Source organism: Gouania willdenowi, chromosome 17 (genome assembly GCF_900634775.1).
Source record: "Gouania willdenowi chromosome 17, fGouWil2.1, whole genome shotgun sequence".
Classification (NCBI taxonomy): domain Eukaryota; kingdom Metazoa; phylum Chordata; class Actinopteri; order Blenniiformes; family Gobiesocidae; genus Gouania; species Gouania willdenowi.
The window spans coordinates 13,432,872-13,438,961 of record NC_041060.1 but is presented as its reverse complement, the minus strand read 5'-3'; positions in this window follow the sequence as shown (position 1 = coordinate 13,438,961).

The following is a 6,090-nucleotide window of genomic DNA, read 5'->3' as shown; positions in this document are numbered from 1 at the left end:
TTGTTTTATTTTTTGGGGGGTGGGTGTGGGATGCATTAATGTTCAACGAAAAGTTTCCCTATGGCCTGGTTCAACAACCATACCTGGAAACATAAAGCACTCCTGTTACATATTAAAAGCAAATATATGAAGCAACTACCATAATGTTGCGTTTGGAAGACGAGGAGTATAGAGGTAGATTTGTGTCTTTATTATTCAGTATTAAAAAGTTGTTTTAACAAAATATATTTTAAATCAAAAGTTCTTCAATAAAAACCTCAAAGAATACAGATATTTGACATAAAATAAAATGCATTTTTAATACTTTTGATTTAAAAAGATGTTTTATTTTATTTTTATTTTTTAGAAATTATTAAAGTGGGTTATTTGACTCAAGATATGTTTATGAATAAAGTCATATTTTTGAGTTTGTCCATATTTTGGCTCAAATTTTGTGTTATTCTATCCCCCACAAAAATATTTTCAAATAACTAATTTCAATAAGAAAAAAAACTAAAACAATCCGTGTACAAAAAAAGGGTTTAATTGCAATTTTTGGGGAGTCAAATATTTTAAATTTTAAACTTATTTTGAAAACAGTTTTTGATTCAAATAAAAGTTATTTTTTGGTTGGAAATATTTTTGTTGTTGATTGAATAGAATAGAGTTTATTGACATATGTACAAGTTGAAAAGAACAGGTACAATGAAATTCTTGTGCGTGTCCCAGAGTCAGATTGAAAAAAAAATTACAAACAAATCAGCCAAGAAGCAACTGAACTCAAATGAGCGACTTGAGATTTCATGAGGTCACAGAAAATGGCGTGACATCTTTTATGCAGGGATAAAACTATTAAAAATAATCACAATTAGTGTACATATGACAACAACAAAAATGGCAGACAGATTTTTTTTATTGTTTAAATATATTTTCCTTTATTAAACATAAACCTAACATAAAATGTCTACAGCAGGTAATATTCTGATTACATAAGTGTTTGTCTGCTCTCTTCCAGCAGGGGGCAGTGTGACCCCAATGAAAACCTGCACTTTTACACATCCTAGCACTCTGATTATCCATGTGATGAGTCATCATTTGGGAACAAAGTGAATGAGTGAAAGGCTTAATGCTGCTCTGCACCACAGCTCGTCATGTTCTGCTGCTCGTGTGAAGCCAGTTCAACTGGTGTCCTTTTAAAGGTTCTGTTAATCAATGAGCTGGTATGATAAATCAAGGATTCTATTATTGAGTTTATTGAATATGTTTATTATGAGGCAAACCCAAGCCAGGATATTTTATTGCAGATTTAAACATGACATTGGTAAACACTTGGCCAAGCAGTGTCTCTTTAGCTTCCTGTGGTCCAAGCTATGGTTGATGTGAAAAATTAGGTTAAAACCTCTTTATTCATGTGACCTGGTTGTGTAGCAGGAACCTCTCAGAGATAAGCGTGCCTGATGTTCTTTTTGTGTCCCCCCCCCCCCCCCCCCCCTTCATTTCGTTAACGGAATTCCTAGTTTTCCTCTTTTGCCTCATCTCAAAGATTATCTGTAAATGCAGCGCTCTTTCCTCTTTCCGCAGGCACTCTGGTTTTTGATCCGAGGTCTCTTATGGACGAGTTATTCCTGCATGGTTTTGCTTACAGTATTGGTTTAATGCTGTGCCAAACAAAACCTTGCTTCTGTGCAGGATAGTGCACCCCTACTTATTTTGCTATAGACTGATCACCGTTTCATAGTTAAAAAAGGAGTAGTCATAAGAGGGATCAACTCATTCATGGTTCAAACACTGGTTTTTGCCTTTTTTAATTTTAAGTTGTACTCATGACTTGATTGAAATATTTGACATTGTCATACATTTACATTTTGACACCAAATTCACAAAATGCGTTTTGAAAATAACCCTCCGTGATGCCGGCCATATTGGATTCCCGCCATTTTTAAAAAATGCTTAAGGGTGAGATCTCCACACCAAACATAGGGATGATTTCCAACCCGCTTCTCAGGTGCAGATGAAACAATTTATTAGGTCAGGAATGTACAAATAATGAGAGTATTGATTATCGGCAGACTTTTGTTCTCTATATGGTTGTGCTTGTCCAATATTCCGATATGCATCAACTATTGAGGATGGCAGCGTGTAACTAGTAATTGATATGTTGATGCAATGTTGGGGAGTAACGGATTACATATAACGGCGTGATCAGATGACAAATTATGAGTAACTGTAATCCGATACAGTTACAGTTGTATTGATGTTGTATTTACAATAGTCCTTTTTATTTTTCTCAATAATGGCTGCATTCCTTGACCTAAATTCAAGTAATGAGATTGCAGTACTCAGATTGAGTAATTGAAGAGATTATGTTACAAATTACATTTTTTGGCACAATCTGTAACAGATTACATTTTGAAAGTAACCTTCCCAACACTGGATGTTAGAGGTAATATGGGGCATTTGATTATTGAACCAGTTGGGTTTCCTGAAGAAGACTGTGTGTATTTGTATTCTAAAGAGAAGAGTATTGTTTCTTGTTTATAACCAAAAATCTACTAACTTCAGAACATCTCGCCATTCCCATGAGTAACCCATCATGAGTCAGCGTGATTAGCAACCTTCGCCAACATGAATGAACATCTACTGCTTTAATGTTGTGCAGTGCAGTGTTCTATTCATTCTCTACATAAGCATGCCAGAATCATGATGACAATCAATTATTATAAAACGTTATCGTCAGTCTGCTGGAGGAAAATGAGCACAACCACGGTTCAGTCATTACAGGGTTCACTGGTGGTGGGAGGAATTATTATTGCATCATCTTCACACTTTAAATGAAACATATGTTGATGGCAGCACGGTGGTGTAGTGGTTAGCACTTCTTTCTCACTGCAAGAAGAACCAAGACAAGACTGAGACAAAGACCAAGACAAGTCCAAGACCAAGACAAGTCCAAGACCAAGACAAGACCAAGACAAGACCAAGACAAGACCAAGACAAGACCAAGACAGAGATAAAGACAAAATCAAGACCAAGACCAAGACCCAGACCCAGACCCAGACCAGACCAGACAAAACCAATACAAGTCCAAGACCAAGATTGAGACAAGACCAAGACAAGACAAAGACAATTCAGATAGTTTTTTAAATTATGATTCTCTTTGTGTGTGGTCGTTCATATTAAATGCATCTTCAATCAGTTTAGGGTATGAACGGAATGCGAACCTGAAGTGACGCACATGTGCAGAAGAGGTCATTAGGTGACTCATGACCCTGCAGCCACGTACTGTTTACGTAAGTAAATATGGAGGCGTCCAGTGTAGGACTGTGTGTTGAACTTAGAAACTTTAAGGAGAGTGAAAAAGTAGAGAGCCAAGTTTATCACTCTGGCCGTTTGCAGTGATGGCTGTTACATCTCAAATGACTGTTTGGATGGAGTCAACAGTGGTGGGATAAGGATGGTAAATGGACTTGATTTTATATAGCGCTTTATCCCCACACTGAAGCAGTCTCAAAGCGCTTTACATATCAGCTCATTCACCCAGTCACTCTCACGTTCACACACCAGTGGGACAGGACTGCCATGCAAGGCGCTAGTCGACCACTGGGAGCAACTTAGGGTTCAGTGTCTTGCATAAGGACACTTCGACACATAGTCAGGTACTGGGATCGAACCCCCAACCTCTCGATCAGAAGACGACCCACTACCACCTGAGCCACGGTCAGTGAGGATGTCAGTGGCTTGAATGATGCTGAGTTCATTAAAATCGGTGTGATTATTTATAGCCGAATCACACGAGTGCTGAAATTTCATCACAACAGTGCTCCTTCTCATTTGATATTGCCTAAATAGCAGAACAGTGCTGGTCTTGATGGAAACTCCCGAGTTCTAACAGTCATATACTGAGACAAGACCAAGTGACAATGCTCTCCAAAATTTGGTCTTTAGAATTAGGCTTATCTAGAGTACTACAACACTACAACAAAGGATTGGAAAGGTGGGCCTTAGTGAATCTTTCCTTATTGTGTGAGTGGATGAAGCTTTTCAATAAACCACAAAACGCGGAGGGTCCACAAGTATCAGTACTAACATTTGTTGTTTTCAGAGATGCTTTTTGGCTTGCTTCCCTTGTCTCTTTCACCGTACTAAACCTAATCTCCCCCTCTCTCTCTCTCGCTCTGTCTCTGTGTGGGAGTGGGCCTGTTAATGTTGTTGAGGAGTGGATGATCCTGCCAGACTTAATACTTGGAGAATAATCCTCTAAATAAAATTAGTTGAGAGAGTTTCTTTGATGTCCTGCAGATACCATTTGAGACCAAGGCGTCGCCACTGAAGCAGATTTACAATTATTGCCATTGATTTTCCTTTCCAATTTACCTTCATTGTCTCTGTGTTTTCTCCCACCCTTCTCCCTTTTTAAACTGAGCCTGTAATTATCTATCTATGAAAACACTGCTTTGTCCTTCATTCTGGAGTTTGTGTTAAATGTAACAAACAAACTTGGAAGTTGTGATTAAAGAGGCACTTAAATTGTATTCATGTTTAAGCTACAGTGGGACACTCCCACCTCCTATAAAAGGAAGAGGCGTACAGACACCCTCCATTCAAAATAAGCACCTCTTCTCACTCGTTCAAGCAAGAAGGGTTGTCTGGTGAGACATATTACTCATAGAACTGGAGTTATGTAAAGAACCTAGAGTTCCATTCCATAATATTTTGTGAGGTGTCTCACTATGGGATATGGTAGTTCCCGTATTGCATACATGCTTAACGAGCGGAGACCAGCCCACAGGGCAAAAATCTCTACACATCAAGACAGGGATAGCATGTAAAAGCGGACCAACATGAGGGGCGAGGTCCAACTCGCCGCTGCACAAATGTCCTGTACAGACACTCTCCTGAACAAAGCCCAGGATGTGGTGAGCCCCCGAGTCTAGTGTGCACGCAGACCCTCAGGCGGCTGCAGACCTTGACTCGTATAAGCCAAAGCAATAGCCTCCACAACCCAGTGTGACAGGCGTTGCTTAGTAACAGGCTTCCCCTTACGGGGATTAGCCCAAGAGACGAACAACCAATTTCTTCCCCTGAGGCTCCTTGTCATGTCCATATAAGTGCGAACCGCACAAACTGGACACAACACACGAGGGCGCTGCTCATCTTGTGAGGTAGAAAAGGGCAATTGGAGAACCCACTACCTTTGGCACAAAGGGCTTCAAAATGATTCTTGCATCACCTGGGAAAAGCTGAGCGCATGATGTGTGCACCAAGAGTGCATGGATGTCACTGACCCGCTTAGCTGACGACAGCCCCAGTAAAAAAAAAAACAGCTTTGAGAGAGGCAAACTTCAGGCACGCCTCCTCTAGTGGACGTTTAAGTCCCTCCAGAACCACCGCCAGATCCCACGGTGGCACCAGTGATCTGGACACGGGCTGCGCGCTCCCTTCACAAACCGGGTCCTGGCAGCAACTGGTAAATAACTGCCATCCAGTGCATGGCAGGCCAAAGTGGAGCCACCAGGAACCGCGTATGGCCGTGCTCCCTCACGAGAGCCCACTCACAGCTGGAATTCCCTTACGTGAAGCTGTCCGAGGAGAATCACGAGGATGGCCGAAGTCATCAACCCAAGTAATCAAAGACATGATCTGAACTGAACAGATTTGCCCCGTTGAAAGCGCGAGGCATGCTCTGAACGTTTTGACCCACTATGCCAAAACCTGCTCTTTTCTGCGTTTATCACGAACCCTAGATCGGATAGGTGATGTAACAGCGTGTGTGCTCTGGCCTCCGACTCCGATTGTGCCAGAAGCAGCCAATCGTCCAGATACATGGCCAGGCGAATGCCCCGCCTCCTCAGCAGGGCTATTGCAGCCTCTGTGCATTTCACAAACACCCTCGGGCTGAGAGAGAGGCCAAAAGGGAGCACACGGTATTTGTAACATACCCCTCGGAAAACAAACCTCAGGTACTTCCTCTGGGGAGGTTATATTGGAACATGGAAATACGCATCCTTTAGGTCGACAGATGTGAACCAATTGCCCTGTCACACCAGGAGCAGTAGGGAGGCATGCGTTAGCATCCTGAACCTGTATTTCCTGAGACACCTGTTCAAATCC